The 18,535-nt window shown below is 49.9% G+C and overlaps 2 long non-coding RNA genes across 4 annotated transcripts; one reads left to right on the top strand and one right to left on the bottom strand.

Annotated features, from left to right (window-relative positions):
* Nucleotides 1-4,073: 4,073 nt before the first annotated feature.
* On the bottom strand, nucleotides 4,074-17,771 carry LOC145516454 (uncharacterized). 3 transcript variants are annotated; one of them, XR_014061405.1, is made up of 5 exons: nucleotides 17,612-17,771; nucleotides 17,289-17,522; nucleotides 10,350-14,116; nucleotides 9,758-9,856; nucleotides 4,074-4,580 (listed from the first exon to the last, which is right to left on the bottom strand). It is a non-coding gene; the product is annotated as an uncharacterized LOC145516454 (long non-coding RNA). The 3 variants fall into 3 exon arrangements; XR_014061406.1 differs by lacking the exons at nucleotides 4,074-4,580; nucleotides 17,289-17,522 and adding an exon at nucleotides 7,703-9,191 and having other exon boundaries at nucleotides 13,238-14,116; XR_014061407.1 differs by lacking the exons at nucleotides 4,074-4,580; nucleotides 9,758-9,856 and adding an exon at nucleotides 15,705-16,021 and having other exon boundaries at nucleotides 13,847-14,116; nucleotides 17,289-17,426.
* On the top strand, nucleotides 16,413-17,552 carry LOC145516456 (uncharacterized). The gene is made up of 2 exons (XR_014061408.1): nucleotides 16,413-16,667; nucleotides 17,269-17,552. It is a non-coding gene; the product is annotated as an uncharacterized LOC145516456 (long non-coding RNA).
* Nucleotides 17,772-18,535: the final 764 nt, after the last annotated feature.

The raw sequence follows: 18,535 nt of genomic DNA, 5'->3' as shown, positions 1-18,535 counted from the left end.
TCCTTTTTTTTTTTTTTGGCCTTTTATTTGTTTTTTAATTGTGGGATAATTGCTTACAGAATGTTATTGTTGTCTGTCAAACTTCAACATGAATCAGCCTTAGGTAAACATGTATCCCCTCCCTTTTGCACCTCCCTCCTTCCATTGATTTTTATACACATGAAATACTTTAAAATTACCAGAGTATTCACGACCTTTCCTTCATAATTAACTTTGAAAACATTAAGAGAGTAACAGGCTTCCCTGGTGGCTCAGCAATAAAGAATCTGCCCGCAACACAGGAGATGCGGGTTTGATCCCTGATCAAACTTATGCCAAGTAGGAGACTCAGGTTTAGTCCCTGCATTGGAAAGATCCCCTGGAGAAGGAAATGGCAACCCACTCCAGTATTCTTGCCTGGAGAATCCCAGGGACGGGGGAGCCTGGTGGGCTGCCTTCTATGGGGTCACACAGAGTCGGACACGACTGAAGCGACTTAGCAGCAGCAGCAGCAGCAGCAGCAGTCACCCTCCAGAAGACCTTCTGGGAGGATCTGCACATGGTCATCTTTCTCTTTTTCGTCTTTGCTTTCTTCCCCATCCTTTCTTCTCTTCTGTCTCCCTCAGGCAAATCTCTGCTTTATTTGGGGGCTGCCTTGATTACAGCCACTGCCCCATGTAAAAGCAAATAGGAACCGTGGGTTCAGGATACGCTGAGAGCAGATCTGAAACTTGACATGGCGGATGAATGCTTCCGCTGTCACCATGGAGCCCCGGACCTCGGTTCTGGGGTTTTGATCAGAACAGGAGGTGCCCTCAGCAGTTTTCAGCTTGCTCTGATGGCATCGAACCTTAGATTGAAAGATGAGGAAAACCAAAATCATCTGGCAGTAGGGAACGTGGAGGCTCACTGAGATGTAGCTGTGACTACTTAATTAGAGCAGCCGCAGAGAATATTCACACACGGGAAAACACCAGCCAATACGGGGGGAGTGTTTGAATAATGTAACACTTGGATCTCTAGCAAGGTTACTAACACTATACAGAATCACTTTTGAAATTGCCAGTTAGAGAACTAATTTTGTTTCTAAAACTCACTATTTTTTTGGAACACCTTTCATGGGATTTGTGAAGAAGACAGTGCATACAAATCTATCGATATTTATTTTATTTGCAGGAGTGACTCACCCTTGGCGCAGACAAGCCCTGAGCACGCGCACACCCACAGTCCGCAGCTGACATGGGCCGTGATGACCGCCCTGCGGGAGTTCCGGCCCCGGTTCTGGAAGCGTCGGCCTTCACCTTCCTCTCCCCAGTCGGCTCTTGCCCGACGCCAGTGTGTGCCTGGAACAAGCAACACTTCTACGTAGATTTTTTTTCTTTCTTTTTACTTTTTTTCCTCTCTACATAGATCGTTATGCTTTAGTCATTGCAGGAGAATTACAATACTTGTTTCAGTTTTCCCAATTTCCTGATTAAGTTTTCTCAGGGCTCATTAACATGTATACATTCCCTAAGAAGTGCCAGGAAGACATTTCTGTAGGAAGACACCACCCTTCTCTAGGCCTCTCGGTTGTAATGGCCACAGCAAAGATGACCTGGTAGCCTCGGATGGCTGCGTGGAGTGGACAAGACTCTCAACAAGACTAAAAGTGATTTTATCCTCTCCACTTTTGAGGCTTTAAAGATTTTCCTTCCATTTAGTTCAGCCCAGGGTTTCTTAAAAAAACCAAACTACATTTGTGTTAATAATTTAAATGCATGAATTTGAGTCAGTTCTAATGAGGTGGATGTACCTAGAGCCTATTTTACAGAGTGGAATAAGTGGAAAGAGAAAACTACCGTATCCTAACGCATATATCCGGAATCTAGGAAGGTGGCACCGTGTATATGGAATCTAGAAAGAAGAACTTATTTGCAGGGCAGCAATGGAGAAACAGACATACAAAGCAGACTGATGGACAGGGGGTGAGGGGAGGAAAAGGTGCGATGTACGGAGAAAGTAAGGTGGAAACTTACATTCTCATATGTAAAAGAGATAGCCAGTGGGAATTTGCTGTATGTCTCAGGGAACTCCAAAAGGGGCTCTGTATCAGCCTAGAGGGGTGGGAGGGGGAGGGAGATGGGAGGGAGGTTCAAGAGGGAGGGGATATATGTTCACCTGTGGCTGACTCATGTTGAGGTTTGACAGAAAACGACAAAATTCTGTAAAGCAATCATCCTTCAATTAAAAAGAAACAAATTTTTTAAAAAATGCGTGAAGACTAGGTAATAACAACAGGAAGAGGGTGGAGAGAGCTATCCTACTCACCAAGATTGACTAATGGGAACTTACATCAGGAAGTAATCTTGTTGTTGTCTTGACCTGTCGCCTGACAGCAAAGCCAGTAAAACTGGAACACACATCGTGTCTCCTGCATCCACGCCTGTCTCCCATGACCACATACTCTTGAGCAATATTACATCCTACCCACAGAATCGGTTTGTATTGAGGGCATATGGTGTACACCCCAAATCCAGATTTCCTTGTCTTCAGATGAAAGGTGAGGTGTAACAAAATACAATTAAGAAAATTTATTCCAAAATAAAGTATTTCACATGAAAAGACTATGAATTAGAGACTTTAAAATTAAATATATGCTATGAAAGTTCTCTTATAAAATTCTTATCCAGTTAGATCATAGCCTGAGTTAGGTGGTTAAGAAAAATTTGTAGGGAATTGTAACAGATGATAATACTCCAATTGAATTTAAAATATGTAAGCATTCATTCAGTAATCTTTTGGTGTAAGGCCAAGGTTTTTTCTTTCTGTACCGTCTGCTGATTGGAGTTGCTTGTTATCTTTCTTGAATAAATCTTGCCTGTGATGTGCTTTCAGCCTCTTTAAGTGGAGATAGAAATTAACGCAGTTTCAAAACAATCTGAGTGCACAAAGCTTCTGGATTCGTAAGATTAGATTTCCTCTGATTATGATACAGTAAAATTAACCTTTTTTTTTTGGTGTATACGATTCTGTAGGATTTAACACAGGTGTAGATCCATGTTGTTCTATTGTTGCTGTTTAGTTGCTAAGTCATGGCCGACTCTGTGACCCCCTATACTGTAACCCGCAGACTCCACTGTCCATGGGATTCTCCAGGTAAGAATACTGGAGTGGGTTGCCATGCCCTCCTCCAGGGGATTTTCCCGACCCAGGAATTGACCCCATGTCTCCTGCACCGCTGGAGAAGGCAACGGCACCCACCGCAAGTGGACTCTTTACCACGGGCCACCTTGGCCCTGCTGGAGGCGGAGAGGCAGGCATGGCGGGCCCGAGTCAGCCAGCATGTGTGGCTGTTAGTCAAGGTCTTGGAAAGGCAAGATTCTCACCAGAGCAGCACAGTCATCGCATCAGCTGGGAACATGGTCTTCACGTCGAGCATGGCAACTGTCCAGGCAGCCCTGCTGCCCCTGGGAGCCTGTGAGAACTTACTTTCTAAGTCCAGGCTCTGCAGCTCCCCACCCAGGAGGAAACTCACACGCCCTCGTGCTCACACACACACCTGTGCACATGCATCCTGAGAGCAAGCCCGGAGAGCGGGGTCTAGTTCAGGTACACTGACATCCAGGGCTTGCACGTGGGATTCTGGGCAGCCTGGGTGCTGGGGGAGCCCTGCTGGTCAGACGGGAGCGCGATTCCTCCGCAGTCATATTCTGCTCAGGGGCTGCTCTCCATGTTCTTCTTCTTTCTTTCTCCCTCTTCTTAAAACTGGGCGCTCAGGGCTGGTGCACTGGGATGACCCTGAGGGATGGGATGGGGAGGGAGGTGGGAGGTGGGGTCAGGATGGGCAACGCATGTACACCCATGGCTGATTCATGTCAATGTATGGCAAAAACCCCTACAATATTGTAAAGTAATCAGCCTCCAATTAAAATAAGTAAATAAATCAAAAAAATAAAATTGAAGTATAGTTGATTTACAATGTTGTGATAGTGTCTGCTATATAGCAGAGTGACTCAGTTATACATATATACATTCTTTTCCATCATGGTTTATCACAGGATATGAATAGAGTTCTCAGCGCTATACAGCAGGACCTTGCTGTTTATCCATTCTTTCTTTTCCTTTTTTTTCTATAGACAAGGCAGCAGTTACACACATCTTCAAAAATCACCTTTGGGCTCACGTTTAATGCATTCTTTTTCTCGAGAAGACTAAAATGACACAGACACCAGCACCGTCAGAGGGAATTCTGGAACACGTAGCGCCTTTGAGACCCCGGCAACGCCGTGGGGTTTCATGTCTCCCTGAAACGGCACAGTCCTTAGGGGGCGAACCAAGTGCGGGGGTGGGGGGCGGTGTCTCCTGGAAGACAGGAGGCCCACTGTTAGATGCAGGAGTTGGGAAAACTTCGTTTTTGGGCCATTCGTGGTCGATGAGTGGACTCGTGACTTCCAAGCTTCAGCCGGTTCATGGACAGAACCTTGGGGGGCGGGGCGGGGTGGGCACTGAATGAGCCCCGAGGAAAGCCTGTTGAGAGCTTCCAGCCACGTGTTAAAGATGTGCAACTGTTTCCTGAGGATCAAGAGGGCATTCTAGCCACAGGAGATGCTAAAAATATTCTGTGGGAAGAAAGGAGAAAGGAGAAAGGGAGAAAGGAAGGAGAGAAAGGGGATCACCCAAAGCTCTAGAAATAAACACTCCACTCAGAGGAGAAGGCAAGCAGAACCCCAGCAACCCCCTCCAGTAGAGAGTCGGACACTACCTAGCAACCGAAAGCAACAACCCCTGCTGCGATGACACTTGCGGCAAACATTCCTGGTACCTCCCTCCTAATTATGTCACCCTGGGTACATTATTTACCCCTTCTAAGCCTCAGTTTCCTCATCTGTAAAATGAGGAATTCTTAGGAATTTGTTGTTAGTTCAGTCGCTCAGTCGCGTCCGACTCTTTGCGACCCCATGAATCGCAGCACGCCAGGCCTCCCTGTCCATCACCAACTCCCGGAGTCTACCCAAACCCATGTCCACTGAGTCAGTGATGCCATCCAGCCATCTCATCCTCTGTCGTCCCCTTCTCCTCCTGCACCAAATCCTTCCCAGCATTAGGGTCTTTTCCAGTGAGTCAACTCTTCACATGAGGTGGCCAAAGTATTGGAGTTTTAGCTTCAACATCAGTCCTTCCAATGAACAACCAGGGCCAATGAATAAAAAAGAGCTTCTGCATTTGCAATGATGCTAAGGGCAGACACAAGGCAGCCCTTTCTAATAAGCTCTACATGTGCGATTTGTCCAGTTTTCACAACAGTCTTGAGAAGTTCCTGCCTGTTTGAAAGAGGACAAGGATAGAGAATAGAGGATAGAGGCGTGTGCTCAGCTAAGCTGGCGGCAGGACTGGGATTTGAACCCACAGGAGTCCGGCTCCCTGATCTGGACTGGATCCCTCCTTCCTCACCGTCCTAATTTGCAAGTCTTTCTTTTGACCATTTCACAGGTGAAATGTGAACTCTCATCATTTTCAAGATTTCAAACCACACTGAAGGGAGAAGTGTGTTTGGCTAAACCCGGGCTCAGTGAAATTTGGGGCTTCTCAGTGGATTTGACTTATCTAGGCTCAGTTCACTATTAATGGACATGATTGACTCATACTTGTATCTTGTAATCTGAGTCCCAAAAGTATAAAAATTAAATCCACCAGTATTTTCAAAGTTCAAAGTTTGTATTAGTAAAACAGGGGAATAGAAGCTTCACAGACAATGGCAGCTTTCCAAGAACAAATACCTTTATTAGTGGAGAAAGTTGGCCTTTTGCGTTGCTTAACATTGGTTTTTCAAGGAAGTTGTTTAGTTGGTAAGTTGTACCTGACTCTTTTCAACCCCATGGACTGTAGCCAGCCAGGCTCCTCTGTCCATGAGGTTCTCCAGACAAGAATACTGGAGTGGATTGTCATATCCTTTTCCAGGGAATCTTTCTGGATCAGAGATAGAACCTGTGTCTCTCGCACTGGCAGGTAGATTCTTTACCACTGAGGCACCAGGGGAGCCCTCTTCAAGGAAGATCAACTTTATAAAATCCACCTTAAGTTGGTCATGATGGTGAACAGCTGGGCTGTAGGACATTTTACACCAGTGTTTAAAAATAAACCCCACACAGTGAGAACCGAGGCGTTCTGGAGGGAAAGGAACCTCGGGAGCTTTTGGTTTCCTCGGGGCTGGGAGCGGACAAGCACGTCTCACTGGCTCTGATCGTATCTCCAGCATTTAGACACTTCTTCTCTCCCAGGAGGGAAAGTGGTTCCCTAGAGACATCTTGGCAGTCATAGACCTGCCCAGGTGGCAGCTTGAGAGTTATTTTCTTACACTGAAGATTTTCTTCCCACTCGGCAGAGATGAGAGACGTCCAGACTTGTTTGGGAATATGATCCCATCCGTGCTCAGATATATTTAGAGTGTCTCCCTAACTCCAGCCTTTCAATAGCCCTCGAGGGATGTGTTGATTTAATTTTCGTATGTTTTAGGATGTTAAAATGGGAGGTACCCAAAACACAGATCTGGAATTTACTCCTGGGGTCTGGCGCCTGCTAACTCAGGTTAACGTGAACTCGGACGAGCATAATTAAATGTGTCAGCAATCCGTTTGCAGAAGGGCACTCAGAGCCACACAGAGCTCCATCACCCTCTGTCTTCCTGTCTCTCACTCACATCCGCATGCACATCCAGACTGTCATGGGCTCTTGCCATTTTATTGCTATCCCCTTTCAGCCCTAATAAAACCATTTCTTCGGGAGAGTTTCTCTGGAATCAGTATCGAGCTGAGAAGCGACTTGGACATGAATCATGATAATGTGTCTCACTGTTTATGTAGCAATGAGGATTCTCGAGATGAATGGAGAGGAGCCAACCACCCTCTGTTCATCTCAAAGTTGTGCAGCCCCACTGTTCCTCATGCTGAGAGATTTATTGGTAATTATTGCAGCAGATAAGCAGTCTTGAAGGAAGCAAAAGTTTTCAAGAACTGAGGTGCTCTGTACCAGAAGAAACTAGAATGTGCCATGAACTCTGATACTAAATTAGATGGAAGAAATGCAAAAAACCTAGCAAGTATTTAGAAAATAGTAATCAATGTGTGTTGATTATCTTTTTTTTTTTTTTGACTGTGCCTGGCAGTACATGGGATCTTAGTTTCCTCAGCAGGGATTGAACCCAGGGCCTCAGCCGTGAAAGCACGGAGACCTAACCACTGGACCGCCAGGGAGCTCTCCCCTAAATGGGTTTATACTCCAAAGACTTCAGACACTGGGATTATCCGAAACAAAAATCTAAAACAACCAGAAATAATCTATTTAAAAATAAAAGATTATCTTAGAAGAAAACATAGGTAGAACACTCTTTGACATAAATTGTAGCATCATTTTTGGGGGGATCTGTCTTCTCAGGCAAAAAAAACAAAAGCAAAAATAAGCAAACGGGACCTAATTAAACTCAAAAGCTTTTGCACAGCAAAGAAAATCATCGACTGAATGAAAACACAGTCTACTAAACGGGCAGAAATATTTGCTAATGATGTGACCAATAAGGGGTTAATATTCAAACTATATAAACAGCGAATACAACTCAGTGTTAAAAAGAAAACCTCTTTCTGTTCGTCTCACTCTTCTTTTCCTTCCGTCTTTATCATTGACTATGTATATTTATTTACTTTGGCAATATCCTCAATAGACTATAAACTTCATGAGACTAGAGACATTTTCTGTTTTCTTCACCATTTATTGAATGGTTAAATGAGTAAACGGATGATAACTGAATGACTGACTACAGTGACGTGGGTGGATCTTACAAACATTGTGTCCAGAAAAATGAGGAAACAATGGCAAGTGCAGCACGATTCTGTTAATATAAATTATAAGCGCAAGCATGGAAAAAATCCAGAGGGGGAAAGTCTGTTCAACCAATGCTGCTGGAACAACTGTATGGAAAGAAAAATGAACCTCAACCCTTACCTCATACTACATGTAAAAACTAAAGATGGGTCATAGATTTAAACATGAAAGTTTAAAATATAAACCTTCTAGAATAAAACGGAGGAGAATACCTTCCTGAACTTTGGCGAATATAGACAATGATTTCTTAGGTTGAACAACAACAACAAAAATCAACCACAAAACAAAACAAAAATTCCTAAATAACTGACCTCTTTAAAGGTAGAAATGTCTGCTTATCAAAAGACACCATTAGGAAAATGAAAAGGCAAGCTACAGAGGAGGAGAAAATATTTATAGTACAGAGATCTAAAATATGTATAGAACTTCTAAAAAAAAAAAATTAGGGCTTCCCTGGTAGCTCAGCTGGTAAAGAATCTGACTGCAATGCAGGAAACCCCAGTTCAATTTCTGGGTCAGGAAGATCCCCTGGAGAAGGGGTAGGCTACCCACTCCAGTATTCTTGGGCTTCCCTTGTGGCTCAGCTGGTAAAGAATTCACCTGCAATGTGGGAGACCTGGGTTTGATCCCTGGGTTGGGAAGATCCTTTGGAGATCTAAAGTATGTATAGAACTTCTAAGAATATTCAAAAAATATAAAGAACCCAATTTTTAAAGTGGGCAAAGGGTCTGGACTCTTTATAGAAGAAGACTTGCAAATGACCTAAAAGCACAAGAAAAAAACACCCAACATCATAAGCCGTTGGGGGATGCCAAGTAAGACTGCAGCACCCGCTGAAGTGGACATCCATTGGCCTCACCTGGGGGTCCAATGGCACCAGACTTAGAAGCAGCTTCCCAATTTCTCATAAAGTTCAACATAATTTCTCCAATGAGCTAGCAATCCCAGCGGTGGGTTTTTTATCCCAAAGACCCGAGAACCTAAGTCCATCTAAAGAGTTGTGCCCAGACTTTCATAGCAGCTTCATTAATAATAGTCGGTGGAGTGATGTGGATTGAATACAAATGTTTGCCAATGGACAGGTAAGTCCATGCGCTTGTGTGATGGGATACAGCAACTCGAGGGAGCAAACTGCAGGGGTGCCTCTAAAAACACGGCGCTGCATGAAGGCATTCGGATGCAATGGACCAGACACTGTGTCGTTCCACTTGCAGAGCGGTGGTGGTGGTTTAGTCACTGAGTCGTGTCCGACTCTTTGCGACCGTGTGGACTGTAGCCTGCCAGGCTCCTCTGTCCATGGCATTTTCCAGGCGAGAATACTGGAGTGGGTTGCCATCCACCTGCAGAAGAGGAGACTAAAGTGGAGAGTAGAAATCTCAGTGCTGGTGCCTCTAGAGGGTAGGGGTTGAGTAGAAGGGGCAGGAAGGAACTTTCTGGGGAGATGAAGATGTCTTGACTGGGATGACCATGCTAATATTGATACATACATCAAGAACTCATCAAACTCTACAGATGTGTGTATTTAATGAAAGAAAATTATTATACCTTGTAATATGTATGTATGTATATATATATATATAATCCCATATATTCAGGGATCATTACTTACTTGAGGGCATACATTAAACCCTTTAGAGTAGGTCCTTTCTAGGGAAAGGAAGGATATGAGGATAGCATATAAAGAAATTATAATAAAATAGAATGAAAACTCAGGCTCTGATGGAGAGAGCGGGCTATGAAATGAGGGAAATGACTAGACATGAAGCTTGCTCCTGAAACAAGAGAGAAGGCAGGCAGGAAGCCAGGAAGGGAGGGGGAGTGAGGTGGAGGTGGGGGGCAGCAGAAAAGGCGCCGCACGGGGAGGAGGGGTGACGGACGGGAGGAGAGGGAGTGGACAAGCGCGGCCCGTTTGCGGCCTTACCTTCTGTGCGTCCTCGGTCCAGGAGGGAGGCACCCCCAGCTGCCAGGCACCTCTCAGTGGCATCTTGACTGGCTGGTTCACAGACCCCAGGCGTGAATTCTGCAGTGCAGACACCTTCTTTATTTGGGTGCCAGGGAGGAAAGTCCTGGGAGCATCTTATTGGAAGCGTGTTGGAGGCAGGGGTCCCGGGGATTTCAGAAAGCAGGGCTTCCCTCCCCCAGGCCCCAGGGACCCCGTTGTGACCAGGAGGGCCCACTGGAGGCCCCCATCTGACTCGGTACAGGGGCAGCTGTGGATCTGAAACCTGCCCCCGGGCCTGGCGCTTCCACAGGGCTCAGCACTTGGAGCCACCCCCCAGCACCGTGGTCCCTGGCCATCACCCTGGCCTGGGCGGCCCCAGCAGCCCCAAGCTCAGCCTCCCGGCCTGGCCTGGACCTGTGACCGAAAGCCTCTGACCCACTCAGCAGTCACCCGGTGAGTCCCACCCTCGTGCCAGCTCCAGGCTGGGGGCCAGGTGGGAAGGACAGGACCCCTGGGCCTTGGCCCTGCCCCTGAGCACTCGGGATGGCAGAAACAGAGAGAGTGTACAAACCGAAGTCTGCGAGAGCTGCCAGGCTGCCTTCAGGCACCGGCCCAGCCGGCGGCTTCAGAGGACTCGGCAGAGCTGACCCCTGCGCTTTCGGATGTTCCTCCTCCTCTGACACGGCTCCCAGCTCGCTGCCCATCCTCCCCAGACCCCAGGGCCCACGAGGCAGCCGGCTCCTGGCCACCAACGTCTCACAGTCGCCGTGATGTCTTTAGAGATGGGACATCGCTCCCACCTCCCCTGAGCAGCCTCAAGCCGCAGGATCAAGGACGGAGTCCACCCCTCCTTCAGCGGGTGAAACGGGAGTTTTCAAACTCTGCTTCGCAGAAACCCCTTGCAGCTGGCAATCGTAGGTATTTACAGCAGGAAGAAGGTGCCCAGGTCTTTGGGAGACTGGTATTGTCATCTTTTAAGTATCTATGGAGATGTTATTTATGAGTTCTATTTCTCTCTTCATTCTACCTGCAAATTCCACTCTTAACCATCATCTTGTAGAGGTGAATTTATTCCCAAACTAATCACAGATTACCAGAAAGCAGAAAAAGTACTGTCACGTCTGGGTGGGGAATTGATTACATTTGTTTGACAATCACACGGGGAGGAGGAGGACGAGGAAGGGGAGGAACAGGAGAGGGGGAGAGACAGAGAGGGAGGTGGTTTGTCTCCCAAACTTGCAGCTCAGGTGCTTGGCGCCTTCCTACTTACTCTTACCAACCCCACCTTAACACGTTTCGGTGGAAAGGCTTTCTGAAGCCCTGGTTCGAAGATTCCAAAGTGTCAGCACATGAGGGACCCCGCTCTAGGCTGTTCACAGAAAATCAATTCAGTGAAAGTCAGTTCATCTAAGGATCATTTCCATTAAGGCCAATTTGTCAAACGTCCCAACTTACAAAATGTGTATCCCTCTTACCCTGCTTTTGAAGCTTACAGGGCTCCAGTCCCGAAGCTCTGGCGGCCGAGAGCCCTGGGCTGGGGGCACTGGGCTCCTGGGATCCCAGCCTCAGCCTCCGGCTTCTGCTCTCCTTGGGCCAAAGTGCAGCAGCTTCCAGTAACAATAACCACCGATCATCTCACAGGGCTCCCGTGGGTCAAGAATTCGGGGCATTGAGCCGGGGTGGGGGTGGGGGTCGGGGGTGGTATTCTGGCTTTGTCGTTGTTCAGTTGCTCAGTCGTGGCCCACTCTTTGCAACCCCATGGACTGCAGCACGCCAGGCTTCCCTGTCCTTCACCATCTCCCAGAATTTGCTCAAACTCATGTCCATTGAGTTGGTGATGCCATCCAACCATCTCATCCTCTGTTGTCCCCTTCTCTTCCTGCCTTCAATCTTTCCCAGCATCAAGGTCTTTTCCAATGAGTCAGGTCTTTGTATCAGGAGCTTAAGCTTCAGCATCAGTCCTTCCAATGAATATTCAGGACTGATTTCCTTTAGGATTGACTGGTTTGATCTTCTTGCTGTCCAAGGGACAGTCAAGAGTCTTCTCCTTGAGAGCCTCGCAGCTCTTATAAGGTAACTTGTCATCTGAGGGTCAATTGGGAGCAGCTACTTCCCAGATGGCCCATGCAGTGTAGTGTGACTGACAGTTGGCTTCTCTGGTTATAATGTAAGTGCCTGGTTAAGCTTTTGACTGTTGAGGCTGCCACTTCAAAGCCACCTATCTTGAGTAAACACCCTCCCAACTTCACAGCTAGCTAGCAAAAAAGCCAGCCACCCCACTCATGAAGTTCCCCTATTAGAAAGCCGGGTGACCCAGGTTTAAAAAAAAAGATAAAAGATAGAATGGACCCTGCTTTCCCCTGCTAAAGTCTGAATCCCCACTCTTATGTTTTAAATGCACCCATAGAGAGAGAACCAGCAAAGCCCTAAACACCCCGCCCATTCCCCACCCAGAGGTCACAAGAGGCTGGGGACGTGTCCCATGAGGTCACTTGCGAAGTGGACGTGTGAACGGTCAAGCCTGGGTCTGTTTAGTTCAAGATGCAGTCCAGCCATCAGGACCTTTCCCTCCATGCTTGGCTCTTAGTGGGGGAACCGCTTCCTTTCCAAGGCCTCGGTCACCATCCCACGAGCTGGCCGTGGGCTCTGGATCCTGGGACCCCAGGGAGGGGCTGTGTGAGTGCGGACGGGGACTCTGGGTCTGGGCCCGCCTCTGTGGGGAGCCCGCCTCCCTCTCGCCTTCCTGACTGTGACTGCAGGTCCCGCCTGTCCCCTGCCCACCGGAAGTGCTTACCAAGTGGACCGTGAGCCCCACGCATTGAGTCCTCCCACCCGTGACCAGGGCCTGCAGGGCCAGCAGAGCCCAGGGCCCGCTCTCCCTCCTGAGGTCTGGAGGCAGCGGCTGCCCCATCCTGGCAGCCGCTCTCTGGTGGGAGAGGCGGATGAATCATTCTAAAGGAACTTTCAAGCCACCAGAGAGAAAACTTGGGACAGCAACCTTTCTTTTTTTTTCTTCCTTTGTGTGTGTGTGTGTGTTTTCTTTTCTTTGTTTGTATTATTAAAGCAGCTTCCTCTTTCCTGCTCTCTTTATTCTTCTTCTGTCTCCCTTTCTCCCTCTGTCCCTGTCCTTCCCTCTCGCTGTCTCTCTGTGTCTCTCTCTCCCTCTTGTCTAGGTCTTCCTGAGGGTTCAGGGACTAGCCTGACTCTGTCACGGGGTCCCTGAGACATTGCTGGCAGCAGAGGCCACCTGCAGGAAAGGGGGCCTCACGTGGTGACAGCCCCTGCACAGCAGGGTCCTTTGGGGGCCAGCCCTGCCTCCCTCCTAGACTTTGGGGACCTCTTTGGATTCCTGTGCCACTGCTATGCTGACCCCTGGGGGAGTGAGTCTGGTGAGGCTGAGGGGTCCTCAGGAGCAGAGAGGGTGTGTGGGTGGGAGGCTGGGAGGCTGGGGGAGCCTACCTGCTTGGGTTCCTGCCTTGCCAACAACCACAAGAGCAGACCTTGGTCTTCCAGCAGGTGGCTGACAGGTGGCACGGATCACCAGGTCACCAGGGGCATTTGTAGGTGGCTTCCCAGAGGCTTCTCTCTGTCCAGCACACAGCTCAGGAAATGGGCAGGAGAAACTCAAGCTGTTCCAGGGGTATATCCCAGGCAGCCTGGACCCCAGTCTAGGCTCTGTCGCCAAGGGCACTGGCGGGCCCTTGCCCCTTTGCATGTGGTCCAGTGGTGATTCCAGGGCAGCCATGGGCAGCACAGGGCATCCACGTGAGCAGTCTTTGAAAACATCAAGTGTGTCACAGGAGCAAATAAGATAGTCATTGCTATTGTTCAGTCTTGAAGTCGTGTCCGACTCTTTGCGACCCCATGGAGTATAGCTCGCCAGGCTCTTCTGTCCATGAGATTTCCCAGACAAGAATACTGGAGTGGGTTGCCATTTCCTTCTCCAGGGAATCTTCCCGACCTAGGAACTGAACCGGAGTCTCCTACATTGGCAGGCATATTCTTCACCACTGAGCCACAAGGGAAGCAAATAAGTTAGATCGATGATAAATCACAAAACACAAATTCCAGGTTTCTGCAACAGAAGATGAAGGTGAACATCTTCTTGGACATTTAATTATCGTTGGCTGGAAATGTGCTGCTGATCTGGGCCTGAAGTAGGGTGGTGAATGTAGGCTCAGATGGTGGACAGCCTGTCTGTCGTGTTCGTCTCCACATTCTTGGAGGTCAGCAGAAGACTTGGCCTCCTGGTTAAGCATGTTGTAGGAATAGGTTTCCCTTTTCTATGCAGTGATCAGGTTTGCAGCTTCCAATCTGCTAAGTAATACTTTGTTGGGCCTGTGTATGGAGAGATGGAATAAATAATTTAAAATACCATACATAATAAAAGACGTTGTTGCATGGCCTGGAAAAAAAACTCATTTAAAAATACTTTTCCTATTTTTGAAGCTTTAATATTCCCTCAAGTACAGTTGTCTGCTCTGTAATATCTTGATGGTGGATTTTCAGTCCCAGTAAGTATTGTAAAAAAAGTGAGTGTTAGTCTCTCAGTCATGTTTGACTCTTTGCCACGCCAAAGACTGTAGCTCACCAGGACCCTCTGTCCATGGGATTCTCCAGGCAAGAATACTGGAGTGGGTTGTCATTCCCTTCTCCAGGGGATCTTCCTGACCCAGGGATCAAACCTACGCCTGTACATTGCAGGTGGATTCTTTACCACTGAGCCACCTGAGAAACCCATTGTGAGGATGGCAGTCATCAAATTTCCACTTCAGAGGTTATTTCTGGATTCGTCCCCTGCCTCCGTGAACATGGCTCATTTCTTCCCAACGTGGCTCTGGCTCCTTTCCATTCCTCTTGTTCTCTCCTTTTAAAGGGAGAGCAACTCACTAGCTCATTCTGCCCACTTCTGCCCAATCAACAGGGTCTGCAGCGTTTCTGCAGTGGTGGACGACTGAGAGCAGAGGGAGCCGGGGTCTCGTGGGCTCTGGCAGCAAACAGCAGAGAAAATGGAGTGAAGAGAACTTTCCTTCCACACCCAGCGCCTGGGTTAGTCTTGGGGCCGAGGCTGCAGAGCTGCAGACACCATCTTCAGAGTCTCACCCCCGTTCGCCCACAGCCTCAGACCTCGGCATTCCTTGAGTTATCTATTCCCGAAAAGATATTAATTATCTACTGTTCACATGTTGCTCGGGTTTTTTTTTTTTTAATTACCTTGAAAGTTATTTAACTGGCCTCGGTGTCGAGCTAGGTTGGAAAGGGTGCCGCCGAAGGTCTGTCCTTCCTGAACCCCGAGTGTTCACTGTGGCCGCCCCCGGGTGAATCGGGGGCCAGGTCAGTGCACAGAGGAGAGGACGCTGAGCCTGGGGGCAAGCACCGGGCATCCGCGCTGGGTGCTTGGCTGGGGCAGTCCTTCGCCAAGCTCAGCGCTGGCGCTGAACTGGTGTCCTCCCCTCTGGGGAGGACTTGACGTGGGGACGCTGATTTGACTGGACTAGGCGGACTCCACGTCAGCGCCTTTGATGGGGTAACAGGGGACAGGGTGGCAGAAGACGCCAATAGAAACAGCTCTGTGAGGGTGCGAGGCCTGACCCTGGCCCCGGGGACTGCCTGGAGGAAGGAGCAGAGGTGGCATGTGGCGAAGATCTAGCTAATGTAGCAGGTGCCACGAGACAGGCTCAGAGGGTGCGGGGCTCCAAGGAAAGACAAGACAGAGGGGAGGTTTTGACGTGGAGGAGGCTTTGGCCTTGGGGGCTATGCAGTGTCTCGGCAGACTCAGGACCAGGTCACACGAGAGCTTGAAGGGCGGATGGAGGAACTGTCTCTATGTACCAGGTAAGAGCAGGGATACTCCAGCCTGTGGCTCACCTCCTCCGACCCCGACTCCCACCACCCATGCCCGGGGAGATGCCAGGGGCTGACTGGCCTGAGCGTGACCGCAGAATCCGTGTCCACACAGACCCTGAACACCGGTGCCTGGTGGCAGCTGCAGAGGTGCCCACTCATGTCCACCTTCAGGAGGGACTTCTGCAGGGAGCACAGCTGGTGAGATGACCTCTGGGTGTCACGGGGCTCCCGGCTGGAAGCACTTCCTCCAGCTGCTCCTGGCCAGGTGGGCACAGGTGAGGGAAGGGGACAGGAAGCCAAGGGAGGGCCGGTGGGACACGTCCCCTCAGGGTGAATGGTGCTCAGATGGGTGGAAATTCACGTGAACACAACCTCCCAGGATGGGGAGGGAGGGAGCTGCAGGTCAAAGCATGCTGACGTGAGTTCCATGTCCTGTTACCTTCGCAGGACACGAGGGAGCGGGCAGAGGTCCATGCTCCCACGGTATTTGCACACAAGTATTCTCATGATGGAAGACCCCCTGGAGGAGGGCACGGCAACCCACTCCAGGATTCTTGCCTGGACAATCCCCATGGATGGAGGAGCCTGGTGGGCGACAGTCCGTGGGGTTGCAAAGAGTCGGACACGACTGAGCGACTAAACACAGCACAGCGATCTATTCTTGTGCCGGAGTCCCCCCACCCCGGAATGAAGGGTCTATTCCCCCAGCTGCTAGACGAGTCACCAGCCTACGACCAGCTGCTGCTCTCTTCTGGGAAAGCCGCAGCTGGGGAGAGCGGCTGCATCGCCATTGTGATGCAGAAAGGAGGTGACCTGCAGGCGGCAGGGAGAGGGAGACAGAGCGGAGATGGCCTTGGGGTCACATCTGGCAGCCCCAGCCGTGGCCGTGTGGGGTGCGGTCTGAGCCCCAGACCTTGGGTGGGACCAGGGGCAGCAGGAGAACAGCCAAGACGGAGGCTGGTGACCCCAGGCCCGCTGGTCTGAGACCACCCCAGGGACGCCAGGGCAGGCCTCTCCTCCCCCAGAGCCATGACAGTAAGGGGTATGGAACGCGTGTGCGACCCTGGGGAAGGGCAGGGGCAGGGGCACCCTGAACTCATGAAGATGACCCCAAATTGGCAGAGAAACCTTGAACTGATGGAGAAACCGCTTGACTACCTAAGTCCTAGAATTTACTTGGGCATATCTGACTGTGCATCCAGCCTACTACCTAGGACCTGCAGTTTGATTAACCCCTCACTGCTTTTCACTGCTAGCGCTCAGGCAGGCTTCTTGCTAAATGGGGGGCCAAGGCCTGCATGGGGGGCCTGCTTCCTCCTGGGAGGGAAGTCAAGTCGCGCTCGCTGCTGCGAATCTGACACAGCTCAGTAAGCCTTCCGACAAAATCCTGTCTGCGAGGGCACGGAGCCAGGGAGGCGCCCTGCTCAAATCTCCCTCCAGGAGAACCTCTGCGGGGAGCATGGCTGACTGACGGCCTCCAGGTGCTGCTCCGCTGGCTCCCCCATGGCCCACACGCCAGGCCTGTGGCTCTGGGTGCCCAGGAGGCCTTGTCAGGCAGCTCTGGCTCAGCCCCTCCCCACTGGCCCAGCTGGAACACTCAGGACTTGGGCCTGAGGCTCTGCCTGCCCCTCCTTCCCCACCAGTGTAGCAAGGTGAGCAGGACCTGACTCCGGCCGTGAGCACCCAGCCTGGTGGCAGGACAGACAGGAACCAGAGGGTCTGATCCAATAGGATGCGAGCTGCCGAAGAGCTGGGATCAGGGTGCCCTGACAGCACAGGAAGCAGGGTGAGTCACTGGGTCCTGAAGATGGAAGAAGGCTTCAGGGAGGAGCAGTGATTAAACTGGATCTTACAGGCTGAGTGGGTGTCTGCCAGCTGTTCTAGTCCATCCTGGCTGCTATAATAAAATGTCAACTGGTTGTGTAAACAATAGATGGTTATTTCTGGAGGCTGGGAAGTCCCAGAGCAGGGTGCCAGCTGACTCACTTCTTGGTGGGGCCTCGCTTCCTGGCTTGCAGACGGCCGCCTCCTAGCCAGATGCTCACACGGCCTTCCCTGGGTGCACGTGTGCAGGCGCAGGGGTGGCAAGGTCTGTCTTCTTCCTCTTCTGAGGCCACAAATCCCCCCACAAGGGCCCCACACTCATGGGTGCGTCTAACCCTAGTTACCCCCTAAAGGCCCCACCTCCTCATAGCATCATAATGGGGGCCAGGGCTGCAGCCTATGAATTGGGGGGGGCATAAACAGCCCATTGAGGAGAGATGCGTCCTCCAAGGGCAGGGAGGCAGGGACTCATGCCTTTCCTGGAACGTGCTGGAGCAGAGGCCAGGGGACAAGGCCGTGGATGCTACTCAGCCCTAGGTCTTCAGGCCCCAGGAGCCTATCCTGAGGAGCCTAGACTAGCCCGGAGGTACTGGGGAACCCCTGCGGTTTGTCATATTTTGTATTTCGATTATAAAAACATTGCTGTGTTATTAACTACAGAACTATCAATTACTGGCTTTTTGCACCCCTCACCCATACTCACTCAAAGACGCCAGTTTCTAGAAATGACCAACCACCCCCAGACCTTTGACTCAGGAATGAAATCACTAGTTTATTCTCTTTAAGAAACATACTACGTGGACTGGGACTTGCTTTTTCTAGGAATAAAGGTTATTTTTCTTCTTTCAAGTTTATGAAAGTGAAAAGTGAAAGTGAAAGTCGCTCAGTCGTGTCCCGCTCTTTCATCCTCATGGACTCTCCAGTCCGTGGAATTCTCCAGGCCAGAACACTGGAGTGGGTAGCTTTTCCCTTCTCCAGGGGATCTTTCCAACCCAGGGATCAAATCCAGGTCTCCCACATTGCAGGTGGATTCTTTACCAGCTGAGCCACCAGGGAAGCCCAAGAATATTGGAGTGGGTAGCCTAT

Source organism: Giraffa tippelskirchi, chromosome 8 (assembly GCF_054371585.1).
Source record: "Giraffa tippelskirchi isolate mGirTip1 chromosome 8, T2T-mGirTip1v1.2.pri, whole genome shotgun sequence".
In the NCBI taxonomy this organism is placed as follows: Eukaryota; Metazoa; Chordata; class Mammalia; order Artiodactyla; family Giraffidae; genus Giraffa; species Giraffa tippelskirchi.
This window is presented reverse-complemented; position numbering and strand designations above follow the sequence as displayed.